Raw genomic sequence first — 21,424 nt, 5'->3', positions numbered from 1 at the left:
GTTCATTTGGGTAAAAAGCTGTAATTTTTAAAACCTGAACCTGTTATAAAAGTATCCAAATGGGAAGGTGTCAAACATGCAAGGTCTAAAATAAATCTCATAATACAACATCGCTAAAGTCGCGAAACAAAGTTATACAACCCAAATATGATAAAGGGAGACATATGACCCTAAAAAGTATATAACATAAAAAGTGTTTAAGGGTCACAATAAAATAAAGCCAATCTAGATCCCAAGGTTACTTTGCTCGCTAGCTCGTCCATGTACCCCATATATGCATCACCTACCTGTCAATCGCATTTTATACAAATACGAAAGCCACGGTCGGTGGGAGTAACTCCGAGTTCTCCCAGCCACGAAATGTCATAATTAATATAACATGTAAACATAAGAATATGAATATGAATAACACATAGCCTTAGCATATAGATGCTAGACAATTGTGCTTATCATGTGAACAACAATAAAACAACACATAGTCCTAGCATGTGAATACTAGACCGACTCATACTACACTATCATGTGAATCACATAACATCCAGGAATCCAAACTCTATCAACCATAGCCGGCTTGCATCTCACCTTCTATGATTCATAGAATCATCAAACAAGAAAGGACAATATATATAGAGACAGGCATAAGTTCTTAGGACAGTCAATAGTCACTCTGTAACTCGAGTCTATACCACGAGGTAAGGTAAACACCCTAGTCCTAAACCTGCGCAGACCTAGCGACATGCGGAAAATACCGCATCCAAGACCCATGATCACACACATGAGTACCCCTAAGGAGTCCACCAAAGGGTTGGCTAGTACTTAAGCTGACCACATACTTCTAAGAGTACGTCAAGAGGTCATACCCTAACTTGGATATAAGCCCACCAAGCTAAGACACAAAGGCTATTAAGCTGTGAACATACACTCGTCAAAGACTATAAGGGCCTATCTATGACGAAGGCCGAAATACTCACCTAGGACCTAGTCCCAGCTTGAATACTTTAGCCCACACCACACAAGACAAGTAGGACACCTAATTAACCATAAGAGGGGCAAAGAGTCCAAACTTGCACACACACAAATGATCATACACACCCTAGCATATGAAAGACTACGCAAGAGCATATTCAGCTGACAATCCAACAATATCTCCAATATCAATAATAATCCAAATTCCAGCTAACCAACAGTACCATAATCCATGAGAACAAGCTAAAATGGCAGAGAGGCAACAAGACTCAAGCATAAGGCATCAAAAGCATCCAACAACCAACATGTGAAATGATAATTACAAACATCAAGGCATAACATAAAACATCCAATAACAACCACTCTCACCTCAAAGACAAACCCTCGACTAGAGTCCCGCGACGGGTCATCGGTCAAATCGAGGCTGACCGGTTTAAACCTAGTTTGACCAAACTCGTTCGGTCAATCTGGCCCAGCTCAGAGTCTTGGCCTACTTTGGCCCAAATCACAAAATGCATCACAATATCATTCTCATGCTATTTCCAATTTCTATCATGTGAACACTATCAACATAAAGAAAATATTTCAACTTACAAAATAACTAATTCCACAAAATTCTCGCATAATAAAATAGCATAAATAACCGTCTCACACAAGGGTAAACTTTTCTATAAATTTTAATCGATAAAACGACGCCATTTACTCATACAGACTCCGAATTGAGTGATTCAAATGGCTAAACCACCTAATTTTTCGATGCCGTTCAATCTGTCATATTTTTGGAAACATTGGAAACCGTCTCGGTCCGGTACTGACGCGTTCCAGCCAAAATATGGACTTGTCACAACACATAATTCCTCATCCAAATTTGTTCCAAACAGTGCTACTCGATCGAGTATGTAGCGATACTCGATAGAGTGCCATGCTACTCGATCGAGTGTCTTGGCTACTCGATCGAGTAGCCTACAGGTCAGAATGCTTTTTATCCCACCTTCTTGCAGCTACTCGATAGAGTACGGGGTACTCTGTCGAGTACCTATAGGCCAAGTTCCCCTATACAACCTGTCATAAGGCAACATTCATGCACATATTTATCATATAAATCGAGTCGGGACGACTCCCCGACTTCTAACATCCTGCAACAAGTCAAAATATCAAATCCGGCCTTATGGCCAACAACACAAGTCCAACTAAGTCTCAACGAAAACAACTACTAAAGTCTAACAACACTACCAACATCTAAAACTAACTACCATCAACAAAGATGAATACAAGGAGTATCACTCCTGCTGCTGCTGCTGCTCAAACATCACCTCATCATCACCACCACCGCCAGAAGTACCTGCTCCCGATGACCCAATCCCCGCATCCACTCCTGCTCCTGCTCCTGGGCCTACGTACCATGGAGTCAAGTGATGTGACCATAATTAGCGCATATTTAGCCCCCGAATTAGCCTTGTTCCCATGCTTTTTAGTGCATATTTGGGTCATTTCTTATCTTTAGTTCTTTGTTTTGCATATTCTTTGAGATTTTGATCCCTTGGTAGGAAAGGAGTAAGAATCTTGCATTTTCATGGCAAAATGAGACTAAATTGATCGAATTCAATGACCAAGCATCAAGGAGAGACAAGATTAGAAGGCCTTTGTACATATTATAGTAGAAGAGCAATGTTGAGAAAGGATCCTTGAGTCCCCAAGGAAATCCCCAAGGAATTTATGAAGAAAAGGGAAGAAAAGAAGAAGATATATTGCTGAGTGACAATCCGAGCGGATTGTCACCAATCCGTCCGTCCCGCAGCTGCACAATCCGTGTGGCTTTGCTCTAATCCGCTCGGATTCCACCTCCACAATCCGACCGGATTCCCTTGAATCCGCTCGGATTCCCTTGAATCCGCTCGGATTCCAACGCCAGATTCCGCCAGTCCCGACCTTATTCCGCCCGGATTCCAGCACATCACGATTTCCTCTTCTCCAAGCTACAAAGAAAGAAGCCATTCTCTCGAAAATACCGGGTCCTCCTTGCTCAATCTAAAAAGTGTAATTACTAGTTTAGCCCTTAGTTAACCCTAATGCATCCTCCCTAATTTCCACTATAAATACCCCATTAGTCTAAGTAGAGGAGCATGTTCTTCTTATCAATAATTAGAGTATTTAATATCAATCAAATCTCTCTTTAGTATTGTAATCAACAATTAATCAAGTTCTAATACAAGTTTTATTTCCTTAATCTCTCTTTTGTTCATCCTTTATTTTGGGTAATTGAAGATTATTTGGGTTATTATTGGGAGATTGACAACCTCTCAATCAAGCATTCAAGTACTTCTTTTATCTTTGCTTTATTATTGGAATCATTAGTAGGTATAATTCTCTTAATCCCTTTTTAATTATTGTTAATTACTTTCATTTATTCATCATGTTTCATATTGTTGGTATGATTGACAACCTTGCTAGCATGATCAACATGATAATGAGTGAGTAGTCTCTTAGCTAGGGTTAATGGGTGATTAGGGGAAACCAACATGGGGAATGATTCATGCTTAAATTAATATGCTTTCATGTTTTATTTGCTTGCTTGTTTTGATCTCAACTCATGCACATGTTATATTTGATGAAATGCTAAGCCTATGAATCCTTGCATTTACTATCATCTTCTATCTTTTCAATGAGACTTGTAAGACATAACCCAACTCGAGTCTCATTAGACCATGCATGTTGTTGAGTAGGGAAGATTAAGTCGACTTGTAGGTGTTGTACAATCTAATCGATTCGGCTCCGGGACCCAAACTTTCCTAGGATTGTAAGATATAACCCAACTCAATCCATCACAACAATAATTGCTTGCTTATAATTTGAGAACATGTTTGTATGATCATATCCCATGATTCCCCTATGATCCCATGACACCCTAGTGCTTTTAATCAATTGTTTACACACCCCTTTTTAATTCATCTTGCTAGTTTATTTTCATTGCTATTTTAGTTTAGTGACCTTCTACATCAACCCAATTTGTGACACCCCTAAGACACCACTAGTTGCAATAGAAATCTCATTTCAACTCCCGTCCCTTGGGATCCGACCTTTACTTGCCTCTTTACTAATTGTAGAGTTGTTTGTGAAGTTATAAATTGTGTTTTGATTCGACCGTGACCCAACGACCACATCTTAATTTGTGAACACGAAACGGACTCGCATAAAAAATGGCGCCGTTGCCGGGGACGGTGTTTACTTGATTTAGATTTCTTTTTATTGTTATTAGTTGTGTCTTTCTTCGCCTTGGGGAAATAAAACTCCTCAAGGTTTGCTCTAATCGTTTTCAAGTTGTTTGATATTTTGCGAGATGGATTTCATAGATTGTTTTGTAGAGGACCACTTGAGTATCCCTTACTTCAAGGATCCCATGCAAGCACTGGAAGCCTTAGAAGCAAGTGAGGCTAAGAGCATGTATTGGGAGTTGGAGGTGGACCTCTTTGAGGCCGCTCTAGCTAACAAGGAACTTACTCGTGCACAATCCGAATTGGTGCATAATATTCTAGTGGAAGCATGTCAACCCATAGAGGATGAGCAATCCATCCTAGAGGATATTTTACAAGCTCAAGAGCAAGAGGAACCCATCATGGGATTTGAATATGATGAGGTTGATGAAAGTGAAGTTGAGTATGCTATGAGAATGGAATGTCTAATGGAGATGGAGCAAATTCTCAATGAAACTCCAAAGGAGGAAAGTAAGGTACAAACTCCTACTTTGAAACCCCTTCCCCCAAATTTGAAATATGCTTACCTTGATGAATCAAAGACCAAACCCGTGATAGTTAATGATAGACTTGATGATGACCAATTGGGAAAGTTGCTTGATGTGTTGAAACAACATGAGAAGGCTATAGGTTATAGTCTAGATGACCTTAAGGGGATAAGTCCCAACTTTTGCATGCATAGAATTCATCTAGAGGAAGACCATAGACCTACCATTCAACCCCAAAGAAGATTGAACCCCCACATGCAAGAAGTTGTCAAAGGAGAAGTCATGAAATTACTTGATGCGGGAATCATATATCCCATATCGGATTCTTTGTGGGTTAGCCCCGTCCAAGTGGTACCTAAGAAAGGAGGTACCACGGTAGTGACAAATGAAAAGAATGAATTAATACCCACAAGAATGATCACCGGTTGGCGTATGTGCATTGACTATCGGAAATTAAACTCCGCAACAAGAAAAGATCACTTCCCCTTACCATTCATTGACCAAATGCTTGAGAGGTTAGCCTCCAACAAATTCTTTTGTTACCTTGACGGGTATTCGGGATTCTTCCAAATCCCTATACACCCGGATGACCAACATAAGACCACCTTCACATGCCCTTATGGCACTTTTGCATATAGGAGGATGCCTTTTGGATTATGTAATGCCCCCGCCACTTTCCAAAGATGCATGATGAGTGTCTTCTCCGATTACTTAGAGACCATAATGGAAGTTTTTATGGATGATTTTAGTGTTTATGGAACGGACTTTGACTCATGTTTGCATAATCTTTCTCTTATGTTGCAAAAGTGTGAAGATGTTAGTCTTGTTTTAAATTGGGAAAAGTGTCACTTCATGGTCAATGAAGGAATTGTCTTAGGCCATTTGATTTCGGAAAGGGGCATCGAGGTCGATAAAGCTAAAGTTGAGGTGATAGAGAAACTCCCACCTCCCGTGAATGTTAGAGGGGTGAGAAGTTTTCTCGGTCACGCGGGTTTTATCGTCGTTTCATAAAGGATTTTTCGAAAATAGCAAAACCCCTCACTCAACTTTTGCTTAAAGATGCCCAATTCCAATTCTTGTGAGTGTGTTGAAGCTTTTAATAGAATCAAAGAAGCATTAATCTCGGCACCAATCATTCAACCCCTGAATTGGGAGTTACCTTTCGAGATTATGTGTGACGCTAGCAACTACGCCGTTGGAGCGGTTCTTGGCCAACGGGTAGGGAGAGCTCTTCACGCCATCTATTACATAAGCAAGACCCTCGACCCCTCCCAAGTGAATTATGATACAATCGAAAAGGAGCTTCTTGCCATTGTTTATGCTTTGGATAAATTCCGTTCCTACTTGCTTGGATCCAAGGTGATTGTATTTTCGGATCACCGTGCTCTCCGACATCTCTTGATAAAGAAGGAGGCAAAACCAAGATTGTTGAGATGGATTTTGCTTCTTCAAGAATTTGACTTAGAAATAAGAGACAAGAAAGGAGCCGAGAATGTAGTGGCGGATCACTTGTCAAGGATCCGGTTTCATGATGAAAATGGAGAAACCCCGATCAATGACTCATTTCCCGATGATATTTTGATGGCTATTCAAACTCAACTTGAAAGGCACATCACTCCATGGTTTGCCGATTATGCCAATTATATTGTTGGAAAAGTGCTCCCTCCAAATTTGAACCATAACCAAAGGAAGAGATTCCTATTCGAAGTGAAGAGGTACTTTTGGGATGATCCAAACCTCTACAAGGAGTGTAGTGATGGGCTCTACCGGAGATGCATCCCTCAATGGGAAATCCAAGGAATCTTGGAAGGATGTCATTCATCACCCTACGGTGGGCACCATGGAGAAAGGAGAACCGTTGCAAAAATTCTCCAATCGGGCTTCTATTGGCCTACAATGTTTCAAGATACAAGAGAATTCATCATTCATTGCGATGCTTGTCAAAGAACGGGGAATATATCTTGGAGGAACGAAATGCCACAAAGGGGCATTCTAGAGGTAGAGATCTTCGATGTTTGGGGAATCGACTACCAAGGGCCCTTTGTGACATCCAATGGGAATAAGTACATCCTTGTGGCCGTAGATTATGTTTCAAAGTGGGTGGAGGCAATCGCCACCCCAAATGATGATGCAAAAACGGTCACCAAGCTTTTCAAGAAGATAATTTTCCCAAGATTTGGAGTTCCTAGAGCGATCATTAGTGATGGAGGAACGCATTTCCATGAGAAGAAGCTTGCATCCCTTTTGACCAAATATGGTGTTCAACATCGAACCGGCTTGGGATATCATCCTCAAACAAGCGGTCAAGTGGAAATTTCAAATAGAGAAATCAAGCAAATCCTTGAAAAAGTTGTGAACAAGACTCGGAAAGATTGGAGCACAAAGCTTGATGATGCTCTTTGGGCTTATAGGACGGCCTATAAGACTCCCATAGGAGCCTCCCCCTACAAGCTTGTCTATGGAAAAGCATGTCATTTGCCAATCGAATTGGTGTACAAAGCTTATTGGGCAATCCGAGCACTTAATCTTGATCTCAAATTGAGCGGTCAAAGGAGGATGATTCAAATCCAAGAGTTGGAAGAATTCCGACTACAATCCTATGAGAATGCAAAGATTTACAAAGAAAGAACAAAATTGCTTCATGATAAAAGAATTAGACAAAAGGCCTTGCACAAGGGAGACAAAGTCCTTCTATTCAATTCCCGATACCGACTCTTTCCGGGAAAATTGAACTCTAGATGGATGGGTCCCTATGTGATAACCGAAGTTGGAAAATATGGAGATTTCGAACTCAAGGCGGAAGATGGAACCAAGTTCAAGGTAAATGGTCAAAGGTTGAAGCCATACTATGAAGGAGCATTTGTTGGAGAGGTCGAGGCTACCTACCTCGGGCCTCCTCCCCCTTGATAGGACCATCTAAGGGAGAGTTTGGTGGAGTCCTCCCTAAACCACCACTTGTAAATATACTAACCCTCTAACTTGTATTTATTGCATTTGTTTTAATAAATAGCATGAACTCTTTTCATGAGCGTATGTAAGGGAGGGTTACTAATGAATTTTGAATGAAGGAAGGAACAAACTCTCAAGTGTGGGGACGCATCTAAGAGAGGAGGAGAAGTCAAAACTCGCAGCCTGAATCCGTGCGGATTCCCGGGAATCCGGCCGTCTTGCTGGAATCCGGGCGTTTAGAGGAGAAACCGTCCGTCCAGTTGCGCTGAAAATTTGAAGATTTTTTGGACTGAGGTTGAATCCGAGCGTCCAACGAGGAAAAACGCCCGTCTTATAGAATCCGGCCGGATATGAAGAAAGACGCCCGTCTTTCTACCTGTGCATTTCAAAGAAAATCTCTGTAGAAGAATCCGTCCGTCTTCATAAGAAGACGCCCGTCCTATCATAAAATAATCCGAGCGTCTCATGCTCGGGACGCCCGTCTCTGAAGCGTCAAATTTTGGAAATTCTCGCTGTGACAGAATCCGGGCGTATTGCCCAGAATCCGCTCGTCCCGAGGAGCACGAATCCGAGCGTCTTCAGCTCGAATCCGCTCGTCTTCTCACGGTGTTTTGACCCGACTTCTCCCTAATTAAAATACACCCCACCACACATACAGTGACACATCACTACTCCTTCCAATTGCACTATAAAACCCACCTCTTTATGACTCCCATACATATCCAAATCACTCTCTTTACCCACAAAATCAAAAAGCCCCAATTTTCTAGGGTTTCCAACACTCAATCAACAAGGAACATCCTTATCCTTTCACAAATCAAAAGAATCCAACTTAAGAATCAAGAATGGCACCAAGGAGATCCTCCTTTAGGGATGCAAGAAGACCAAGGATGAAGGGAAGTTCTTCTACCTCCCATCTCAACACACTAAGAAGAGAACATGAGGAGATTGTAGATCTCACAAGGCTTGATGACTTCTCCAATGTGGAATTTGTCAATGATGTGCAAAGATTAGTCTTCCACCGGCTTCTAAGTAAGAATATTCTTCCCACTAAGTTTTTATGCCATGCTACCTTGAGAAAACTTGGGATTTATCACCAAGTGGAAGCTCTCTTTGAGGTTTTTGGTCTTTCAACCCTCTTTCGCATGTATGAACCAACATATCGGTCTCTTGTGCTTGAATTTTTGAGCTTTTTGAAAATTACAACTTTGAACAAGGTGATATGCATAGAGTTTAGGTTGGAGAATGTTTCTAGGATGATGACCCTTGTAGAATTCGCGAATGTGTTTGGACTTGATGTTTCGCCTACCCGAACATCGAAGCCCAAGAAGTATAGTGTTGAACCTTTGTGGAGGGCCATGACGGGCCGGGATTTCATCCATACCAAGGAATGTCTTGCTTTTCATATCCAAAATCCGATCTTGAGGCTCACATATCGATTTCTTTCGGGCACTCTACTTGCCCGCCGAGATCCGGCCATCGTGAATCAATTGGACCTTTTGTTTATGGAATCCTACCTCAACATTCAAGGGAGAGATGGGTATCACTTCAATGCACCTCTAGTTTTGCTAGAGAAATGGGCAAAGTTTAGAAATGGGGACGATGATGGAATGAAGCACATAGTGAATGGAGGACTCATAACTAGACTTGCAAAGCACTTCAACCCAAGGTTCAATGAGAACAATGAGTACACTCCACTTACGGGGAGCACGAGAATTAATGAAGATCTCCTTCTCGTCCAACACCATTGGATAACCCTTGAGGGGGTCGATAAGCGGATAAAGTGGTTGACAAAAGGAAGCGATCCGATTTATCTCCCAATGACCGATCTACCACGGATCTCCCCAAGAAGAGGAAACTTGTCCCCAATGCCCTCTTACCTCATTCCAAGTCAAACAAAGCAAGCACCACCACCCCAAAATCCACCACCACAACAACAAGAACAACAAACCCAAAATGAGAAGATAAAAGTGCCTCCCTACCCCTTTCCCTACCAACCGTATAACCATCCAAATCCCTTCATCCTCCCCCGTGACGACTTTGTCACGAGAATCTTACAAGATCTACACTACCGTCAATACGAGACCTCCGTGGACACTTACTATGATCTTTACCCCCAATACCATGAGATGGTTCGAAAAGGACGGATTAGTGAGGAAGGAGCTTTCCCCTCATGGGCTCAAATGGATTTGCTCTTCCCCAATTCGGAGAAAGCTAATGAAGGGGCGAACGGTCGCCAAGAGGAGGAGAGTGGCAATTCTTGTGGAGGTGACACGGTGAAGCTTGAGAGTGAGGAAGACGAATTCATGAACCCAAGTTTGAGTGATGCTTCAAAGGATATTTGGGATAGCGATATAGAGGGAGATGATGCCGATGTCTAGAAGACTACTTCATCACTAGGTGGAGCGGGCAAGAGGCACCCACCTAAGTTCAAGTGAAGTTTTCTCATCTTTCCTCTTTATCTTTCAATGTTTCATGAAAAGAAGTTTGTGTCTTGTTACCTTGTATTTTATTTAATTTTGATCATTGTTGGAGTAGTCCTAGCACCATAGAGGACTCACACCTCGGTACTATTGAGGTGTTCTCATTTTATTGTTCCCATTTTCAAAATCCAAAATGACAAATTAGTTTCATGCATTGCATAGTATGTGCATGAACTACACCCATCCTTGGAAATTAGCAATAGTGTCTCACTCGGTTTGGGGAAGTTAATGCATACACAACGGGAGGTAATCTAAATTATCCTCTCCGTCATATCAAAAACCATGCATCATGTAGTGTAGCTTAGTGTAGATTGCATTTAGTATAGAAATCATGCATCATCTTTGCATAATTTCGATCATTTTGGCCATTGAGGACAATGCCCATATTAGTGTGGGGATGGGAATTCTAACATTTAACTCTTATTCAAAAATCCAAAAAAAAAAAATTGAAAAATTTCAAAAATCATAAAAATTTGAAAATTGAAAACCCAAAAACATGTTTATTTCCTTTTGTAGTCTTGTATATATTGTGTTTGTTCTATCCTTGTTCACATTGATTGACTACGCCACATCCGAGACATGAGGATATTGAAGACCGCATGGTATGATCTTTCCAATCTCCTTTTTCCTCTTTATGTTGATGACTATGTGGCTTTATTTTGATTGATGCGGTATAACAATGTGAACTTAGGACTTGCATTTAGTTTATATGTCATATTAGTTGATAGAATCACTTGCATTAGGATGTTTATATTAGTTGCATCATGGCATGTAGTTGCATGTTAGAAATGTTTTGAAAAATGCCTATTTAGGAACTTTGACAAGAGCAACTAAGCCATTACAAATACTTGTTCAACTTAAGACTTTGCCTACTAGAATGGTTGTAAAACACCCTAGATAGTGTCATACTAGTGTCTTTTGACTCATGACCCAAAGCCTAGTCAAGGGTTTGCATGTGAGTCACCTATCCAACCCCGTGATGCGATGTGGACTTGGTTAACTTGTCTAGGTGACCTTGTTTGACCTTGTGGTAAGGCAACCCAAAAATATTTTCTATCAATAAGCTTGAAGTGCTCATTTCAAAGAAATTTTGTCATGTGGAAGTAATTTAATGCCAAGGAAACCTCAAATGTTATGAATTGTTGAAAGTTGAGAAATTTAAGTTGTTTTGATGGAGGCGTACCACTTCGATGTGCTTTGGTGCGGGATCCATTGAATTGGGCCCCCATACGGTTGTGAATTCGGCCGCCCAGAGACAGAGTGACTATCACCCCGAAAAGCTATTGTCTAGAGGTTAACCGGTTGCCTAATAAGCGATTGGCAAAAGTAAAGGACACTAGCCCGGAAGGGACAAACCCCATCTTAAATTTTTGAAATGTGAAAGTGAAATGAGGACAATTTTGAATACTAGTCATATCCACCCGTTGTGAATAAAGATTTGAGCATTTCATTCCCAAAAAGCCTTTTTGTCAAGCCACTTGGTCGAGCTTAGGACGATCCATGACCTTTACTTTTGTAGAGAATTCGAGACTTGTCATGTCATATGCTACTAGCATCATAGGGATCATCATTCCACCACCATCCGATCGCTCTTGACGAAAGCATTTGAAAATTGAGGACGAAAGTAGTCTAGTTTAACACCATTTGGAGGTGATTTGGTGCCATCCTCCTAGCCTTAGTAATTTGTTGAACTAGTATTTGTGAAGGATTACATGCTCTTAAATTTGTTCCTCCTTAGTGCTTCCGCCACTTGATGAGGAAGTGGCTATTCTTTTTGTAGATGCATCCATTATGTGATTTTGTGTGCTTAATGTTTGGATGTGTCGCCATTTTGGCAAGACCCACCTTGCCTTGCAAGAAGGCATCCTACCTCATGGTTGTCTTGTTGTGAGTTGAAGGGGCGGAGTGAGACCCGCTAATTGTCTCATATCGGCTATATTATTAGGATAGGTTAGTATTGGTTCTAGTCTTTGTCACCTCTTTACTCGGGACGAGCAAAGGTTCGGTTTGGGGATATTTGATGTGACCATAATTAGCGCATATTTAGCCCCCGAATTAGCCTTGTTCCCATGCTTTTTAGTGCATATTTGGGTCATTTCTTATCTTTAGTTCTTTGTTTTGCATATTCTTTGAGATTTTGATCCCTTGGTAGGAAAGGAGTAAGAATCTTGCATTTTCATGGCAAAACGAGACTAAATTGATCGAATTCAATGACCAAGCATCAAGGAGAGACAAGATTAGAAGGCCTTTGTACATATTATAGTAGAAGAGCAATGTTGAGAAAGGATCCTTGAGTCCCCAAGGAAATCCCCAAGGAATTTATGAAGAAAAGGGAAGAAAAGAAGAAGATATGTTCTTTGAGTGACAATCCGAGCGGATTGTCACCAATCCGTCCGTCCAGCAGCACACAATCCGTGCGGCTTTGCTCTAATCCGCTCGGATTCCACCTCCACAATCCGACCGGATTCCCTTGAATCCGCTCGGTTCCAACGCCAATTCCGCCCGTCCCGACCTTATTCCGCCCGGATTCCAAAGACAAAGACGATTTCCTCTTCTCCAAGCTACAAAGAAAGAAGCCCTTCTCTCGAAAAATACCGGCTCCTCCTTGCTCAATCTAAAAGTGTAATTACTAGTTTAGCCCTTAGTTAACCCTAATGCATCCTCCCTAATTTCCACTATAAATACCCCATTAGTCTAAGTAGAGGAGCATGTTCTTCTTATCAATAATTAGAGTAGTTAATATCAATCAAATCTCTCTTTAGTATTGTAATCAACAATTAATCAAGTTATAATACAAGTTTTATTTCCTTAATCTCTCTTTTGTTCATCCTTTATTTTGGGTAATTGAAGATTATTTGGGTTATTATTGGGAGATTGACAACCTCTCAATCAAGCATTCAAGTACTTCTTTTATCTTTGCTTTATTATTGGAATCATTAGTAGGTATAATTCTCTTAATCCCTTTTTAATTATTGTTAATTACTTTCATTTATTCATCATGTTTCATATTGTTGGTATGATTGACAACCTTGCTAGCATGATCAACATGATAATGAGTGAGTAGTCTCTTAGCTAGGGTTAATGGGTGATTAGGGGAAACCAACATGGGGAATGATTCATGCTTAAATTAATATGCTTTCATGTTTTATTTGCTTGCTTGTTTTGATCTCAACTCATGCACATGTTATATTTGATGAAATGCTAAGCCTATGAATCCTTGCATTTACTATCATCTTCTATCTTTTCAATGAGACTTGTAAGACATAACCCAATTCGAGTCTCATTAGACCATGCATGTTGTTGAGTAGGGAAGATTAAGTCGACTTGTAGGTGTTGTACAATCTAATCGATTCGGCTCCGGGACCCAAACTTTCCTAGGATTGTAAGATATAACCCAACTCAATCCATCACAACAATAATTGCTTGCTTATAATTTGAGAACATGTTTGTATGATCATATCCCATGATTCCCCTATGATCCCATGACACCCTAGTGCTTTTAATCAATTGTTTACACCCCCCTTTTTAATTCATCGTGCTAGTTTATTTTCATTGCTATTTTAGTTTAGTGACCTTCTACATCAACCCAATTTGTGACACCCCTAAGACACCACTAGTTGCAATAGAAATCTCATTTCAAGTCCCGTCCCTTGGGATCCGACCTTTACTTGCCTCTTTACTAATTGTAGAGTTGTTTGTGAAGTTATAAATTGTGTTTTGATTCGACCGTGACCCAACGACCACATCTTAATTTGTGAACACGAAACGGACTCGATCATCAAGCCACCGTAGGCAAAGGACTGAGATGTCCCCCACGTCGACTGATCCACCCCGTAGGAATGGAAAACCCCTATGTAGTCCCCAACTCCACTCCACCAAACCGGATGCGGTCCCTCGGTCCCTATCCCCTGAGCGTACGCCATCTCGTGCATGTTCCGGAGTGTCAAGGTAGATGACACTCTCTCCGCCAAGTAGCTGGATCGCGTCTCCGGGGTGTCGAGGTAAGGGTAGCACGGAAAAGACTGCTGCTGCTGTGGTGCCACCGGCCGTGGCCTAGTCTCTGAGGTCCTCTCCCTCACTCGACGGGGTCCTCTCCCCAACCTAGGTCTCTCCACTGCCACGACCGACTCATTCTCTCCCTTCTTCGGCTCTGGCATCACCTCGAGAATGGTGTCGTTGATGAGGTAGGTCTGCAGATGGCGGGGTCTATCATCATCCTCCTCCTCCTCTTCCTCGTCATCGGAGTCCACCGTCACTACCGTCGGCTCCAAGGGCTCCGTGGGTGGGAGGTGCTCAGGAGCTGGAATCTTCATCCAACTCACGCCCCACACCCTCCAAGCTAGGCTGCCGTCAGCCAAAGTCCTCAACCATTTCAGGTCGAGATAGTAGTCACGGTCCATGGTGGGCACCGGGGTAACTAGAGGCACGTACTCCGAAGAAGCCTCGAAAGAGGTTAGCTTTTCAGCTAACCGAGTGGCGATGGCGCGACAACTCAAGTATCGGGAAGAGGCAGTAGCCATCAAGGCATGGGCAGCACAAACCATAGAAGGAGCATTAAAGACCACTTTCCTGGTCCGCTCCGGGTTGAGGTACGACATCAAAAGCAACACCTCATGATTGTTTAGCTTACTGATATCCGGTCGGTCATAACGAAGGTTCGAGAGAGAACGGAGAAAGATCCTCAATGTGACATGCTGAACGTCATTAATCAGCATGTTACTCGAGGTAGGAGCTGGTTTCCCGGTCAGACAAGGCATTAGGCGGCATACACCGCACTCAGCAGGGATGTCGGTGATGGAGTCCTTGGGAGGCTTGGCCAACCCAAGGTGAGTAGCAAATTGGTCCATAGAAAGCAAGAAACTAGTGTTCATCAACCGAAACTCAACGGTCTGGCCAGCGGGGTCATGGATAAAGGAGCTTATAAACTCCAAGGTGAGAAAAGGATAAGTGTGTTTCCTCAGCCTATACAACCCAAGAAGACCCAAAGTCTCAAATATGTGACGAACATCCGTCTCTATCTCCAACTCCTCCAACAAAGTAGTGTCTATACACCTCGTAGGTCTCATTTTGCGTTTTTGTAAGGCTACAAAACGCTCTCTCTGCTTGAAATCAACAAAAACAACTGAAGGGTACTCTGGAACTGCGGGTACCACAGGTCCACTCCCTTCCCCCATCTCAGGTGGATTACCCCTCCCCCGTTTACTTTGACGAGTTCCTATGTTCAGTCTCGGCATCTGTTTCAACATATGACTTAAGCAACTTGCACAAACACGTAAAACATATACTTCATGTAACTTGAACTTAACTTATTCAGTTAGGTACACCAATTCACCAACAAATTTCAACATGTGAAGCCCATAAGTCGTGCCATTAACCTTGAATATTAAGCTATGTACACACATTCACCAACAGTTTCCAAAATTTGACATACAAGCTCAGTTTACTACTACTCATAGGCCATAGTTGTGAAAGAAATTATCATGGTGATTACATATGCTCAACAAATTCGAATATCCTAGCATGATTCTAAAGGTTATTCCAAACACACTTCTAATCACATCTGGGGCATTCTTACTAGTTCATGGAAAAGAATGACTTAGAACATATCATTATCACCCTTCAATATTATGACCAACAACTCAACTAAAATTTTCAGACGGTCTTTACAGCTGTGATAATTTGGGCATATTTTCATCAATTATCATCTCCCTTATCATATTTGAAGTTCAACTTATACTTATAATATCATTCACAACACCAAATTCCAATTATAAATCACGAATTTCCATTTGAGGCACTTTTAAGACGGAGTTTTAAGGCAACTTTCTAAGGTAACATCATCAAAATCTATCCTCCAACATGATATAAACAATACTTAAGGCTCAATTATACCATCTAACCATTGTAAAACAACCAAAAATCGATTTCAATTTTGGAAACCCTAGAAATTTCGGGTTCAATCTTTGCAATTTCTAGTCTAATTTACAGCAATTAATCACAAGCAAACATGGAAAGGAGGCATGTGAATCATATTTCAACAATTAAAAGCACCAAATTGATCATAATAATCGAAAATCTCAGATTGTTTCACTTCTCTAACACATTCAAATCAGTAAACCATGTACATTAAGAGGAATAGCATACCTTGATTGAGTAGCAAAGTAAAGAAACGAAATTAAGCAAAGAAATCAACCCCAACAATCACCCCTAACCCAAGAGAAAGAGAGATTTAGAGAGGAAACAAGGCTTTAGGGTTCGAAATATAGAGGAAGAATGAGAAGAAATAGAAAGATTAGGGGTTTTTAAGAAACCCGTAGGATTCACTGTACAGTAACCTACTCGATCGAGTGCCTAGGTTACTCGATCGAGTACCACCCTACTCGATCGAGTAGGAGCTAATTCGTCGAGTATCTGTAGGAATTTTTCCCACATCCCGACATCATAGCTTCCTAACTAGATCGAGTGAGTTCTACTCGGTCTAGTAAGCACTCGCACTCGGTCAAGTATAGTTAAGTACTCGGTCAGAAATACTAAGTAACTTGAAAATTCCTGCAAAACAACATTGCGTGTCGATTCCAAACTAAGGTCGGAATTCGGCACGAATTATCACACTCCATCACGGATTACAACCATTACTCACGCAAAACGTAAATCTTCAACAAATAAGGTGTACGTCACATTACGCTATACAAGTTACCCAACTCGGTTTACCTGCTACCGAACCTTCTATAAATGTAATCACGCCATCACATTACACTTAAACTTACTTTACTCGTTACTACTAAACTCGTGTTCACTTCAATTTGAAGCATATAATTAACATCAATTTTTTCTTTACCTTATCACATAAATACATACTTTTCAAACAAATTATTCAATCATGTCTTACATTCTATCATAAGCAATTCATTTTGCACGAATCAAATATTACGCAGCGGAAAAATTTCAACCAACAAATCAAATAAACGCATTACTCAAATATACTATAACTATCATCATAGTAATTATGGTAGGTTTTATAAACTCGTATATGACTTCCGTCATCATTAACTTATAGCAAACACCTACATGTTCACTCTTCATGTCGCGACATTCAATTCCACATTTTCACGCATCTCTATTACAGAAACTTTCGTCACATATCTCATAACCATCGTATAAACTCACTAATCATTCCAAAAACTCCACTAATTTCACCAACGATTACTATACGCGGCCCAAATACCACTATCACACCCCTATTAACTTCTAACAAAGACTTAACCGGAGATAGCTCCGGCACAATTAACATACATATTACACATAGACACACGGACTCCACATTCCCATACCATGTGACTGGCTTAAGTGTCATGGGGCCAAGGTTTTGAAATGAGGGCGCCTACTCACCCAAAACCTAGCATCAGCTGGGGCTCCCATTATACATACACCAGGTTCATTTTATTAGACTCGCTACGTTCATTAAATTCATTTATTACAGGTTCCAAAATCGTCGCTCTGATACCACTTTGTAACACCCCCATATTCAGAGGAGCCTTAACTAGGCCTTCTTTAGCATATAAGGGCGTTACCATCTCGGTTGCCCGAGGATAGTAATAATCAATCGTCGATAAATGAACTATTATATTATATTACAAGCGGTTTAAACCAACAAACGATATGAAAGGTACAACTCAAAGACCACTAGCTACGACTATCGAATCTCATGAAGACTCATCCATGCCCGGACTCCAGCTATCAACAACATCAACACCTGCTAAGACCGACTGCTCACCATAAGGGATCACGGCAGACACATAACAAACAAACAACCACACAAGGTCAGTAATGAGACAAGATACGACAACGGCAACTACAATTATCAATACAAACAATGCTATCAGTCCCAAACGCAATCACGATAACCCAACCAACTCTGTCACTGACGGTCCACTGGACCAACCCTGCCAGTAGGGGACCGCAGTCGTTCCCACCAAATCCCCGCTCCTCATAATGAGCGACAACCCTGTCCATTAATGTGCACATCCCCTCCCGTGGCGGGTTCCACGGAGGGCGAAACTAGGGCGTGAAGTCACTCCCGCAAGTGACCCCACTCAGCCGAGACGCATCTCGAGAACCAGAGACAACAACCACAATCACAACCACAGCCGTCACAATACAATTACGATACTAACCAATCACAATATAACCACAACGACCGACATACTAGACCATCTACAGAAACTGAGTAGGCGAACCTACCTTTAAGCAACTGCAACCAATCCATGCCAACATATGAAATATCCAGCAATCAAGCAAAGCCTATAAGCACAACACCATCATCTATTACTACCAAGCAAATCCTAATTCCAAAGAACAAGGACACGGATGATGATTATGACATACCTATAGGGAGAAAACTCAGCAAAAGACCGCTACCCGACACAAGTGACGCTCACCTAAGGCACAAGGATCTTCAAAAGGCTTCCATGGAGGTTTTAAGGTGAAGGGAAGGGGAGGAGGCGACTGAAGGATAAGAGGAAAGTGGCGGAAGTGATTTGCGGATTTAACAAAACGCGATATAAAACCCTCGCTGAAAACTCGGTACTCGATCGAGTACCCAACATACTCGATCGAGTGACCCCCTACTCGATCGAGTAACCTAGCTACTCGATCGAGTAGCCTCTACTCTATCGAGTACCACTCATGACACGCAACCCAATATGGTTTTGGCACGCAATTCTAAGACTAATCCCGCTCCCAAGGTCAGTCAACGCTGGTCAAAGGGTCTCTAAAAAGGGCGGGTATTACACAAACTTACGTGTATTGATATTTGCGAAGTAGACGACTTTAGAGACGGTTTTCTCGTTGTGACTAATCGCGATCAAAGAAGTTTAAAAGAGTGCCTTAAAAAAGGATTTTGTTTTGAAAATATGTCGAAAATATGTTAATTAAAACATGTTGATTGATGAATTGAGTTGGTCAAATGGGTCGGTCGAATGCACGGAGACGGTACCAAACAAAATGTGTAAGGCTTGTGTTTTCGATCGGTAGGTCGAAAACACGTGTCGATCTTTTGACTTAGGAAGTCGAGTCTAGAAGTTTAAGGGAGATGTGAGGGGGCGGACTCTCGCGTGAGGATTGTGGTGTGTAATGGTGGGTATTTACAGAGAAATGTGGGATGGTAGGTCGGTTGTGTTTGCTTAGAGGCTAAGCAGACACCCTAAAGAGGCGCGAGCTACCTTGAGATACAAGTGGGTGTATTGTCCCTTTCGCAAATTTGAATTTTGCATTTGTTCTAACCAATGTTTTGTTGGTTGTGATTTGTGGTCTTTGAGGTTTGCTTAGCCGTGTGAGCTTCCTATTGGGTGATATTTGGGGTAGGTATTTTGTGTGTTTGACTCGGGTTTGACCCGTGTGAGTCGGGATTTGAATTTCGAGTCGGTTTTTGGCTCGGTGTCGGTTTTGGCTCTAATTAGGGTCATTTTAATGGAAATGACATGATAAAGACATTCATGGCATTATTTTCGACATTCGAGATTTGGTTTGACTCAGGTTGACTCGAGTTGCGGGTTTCTGAGTCGGTTTTGGTTCGGTGTCGGTTTTGACTCTAATTAGGGTCATTTTAATGGAAATGACATGATAATGGCATTCATGGCATAATTTTTGACATTCGGGATTTGGGTTGACTCGGGTTGACTCAGGTTGACTCGAGTTGCGGGTTTCGGAGTCGGTTTTGGGTCCGAAGACGGTTTTAACTCTAAATAATGTTATTTTAATGCAAATGAAGTTAGAAAACTTTTGAAATCATTTTTCATATCCGAGTAGTGCATTAAACCGTCTAATGTATAGCCAATCCACGCACGCATATCAAAAACACGTTATAGTCCGATCATCATCGGGTGGTTTTTGGAAGGTGCAAATACTGGGTATCTACAAACACCGTCAAGGAAAATGAAGAGGCTTGACTGATAGTGGCGCGTCCTAAGCACCTCTGGAAGTCAACTCGGTTATTGCAAGCGAAATCCTGATAATAAAGATGAGCTCATGAACTATGTTTAAAGGTGCTGGGAAATGAAATACTGTGATGGTTTTGCAGTCTGTTTAAAAAACGCGGGCCTGGACGAAAAGAATGCCCAAGAGAGCCAAGTGTACGATATAAGATGTCGGAGAAGAGGCGCAAAAAACTTGGGCCCACAAATAACAAACTTATAACGAACTTTCAAATTTTGAGCTGAAGACTTGCTGGGGAATAGGCGCAGCAGAAGCTGCGGCTTTTGGAAGAGGCACAGCTAGTGCTGCGTCTTTTCTTGGGCTTATCTCTGTCTGGGTAAAAACCCGATTAAACCGTGTTTTATTTTCATAAACACAAAACAAAATTCTCTCTTAAATTAGCTGCGTCTTTTCTTGGGCTTGTCCCTGTCTGGGTAAAAACCCGATTAAACCGTGTTTCATTTTCATAAACACAAAACACAATTCTCTCTTAAATTCTCTCAAATTCCCACAAATCTTGCTAAAACTTGATTGAATTGTGCCATAAACCATGACTAATGGAGGTATGTATCTTATTCTTGCTTTAATTTGTGGTTTTTTTGCTTGAATTTGATCGGAAAAAAAATTAGGGTTTCATCTTCCTATTTCGAAAATTTGGGGCTTTTGCCTCAAATGGATTTGTCTTGCAAAATTGACATTAGAAATGGGTAATTGGCAATGTTAGGAACATAACCATGTATTCTTTTTGAATTTTCGTCAAGTATTGAGCAATTGGGCGAAAAATGAGACGGTTTTTCGCTGTTTCGAAAATTGCTTCGAAAATGACCTTAGGACTGTCCATTTTTGATGAAACTCAGTGTTTTGGAACCTTTGTGTAATGGTTAAACTTGTTATTATGTCAAATTTTCAATTTGTGACAACTCTTTCAGGACACTTTTTAGGGCATAATTGTTATTGTAGCGAAATGTTGCCGAAATTTCGACTCAAACCCGCAACTAGGCTTGAACTTAGACTTGAATTGCCTCAACCTACCACATGTGTGGTCGGGTTTTGAAAGAAATGGCCAAAGATGGCGAGAAAAACCATTTTTAATGCACGAAAATGCTTGAAACGGCTTCAAAGAGGCTTGTCATGGCTTGACATGGCCTTGTTTGTTTTAACTTTGCAGGTGACAGGCCTTCTACGTCGGGGAGAGACCCCATGGATGTGGACTTCGACCCTTCTCGTGCTCTCGTGGCGGGAGAGAGACAGGAGGAGGAGTTCGAGGAGGAGGTAAAGGAGGTCCCGCGGAGGGCCAACGTGGGGCGAGGCGGTC

This window comes from Silene latifolia, chromosome 4 (assembly GCF_048544455.1).
Source record: "Silene latifolia isolate original U9 population chromosome 4, ASM4854445v1, whole genome shotgun sequence".
In the NCBI taxonomy this organism is placed as follows: domain Eukaryota; kingdom Viridiplantae; phylum Streptophyta; class Magnoliopsida; order Caryophyllales; family Caryophyllaceae; genus Silene; species Silene latifolia.
Note: the sequence above shows the minus strand (reverse complement) of the source record.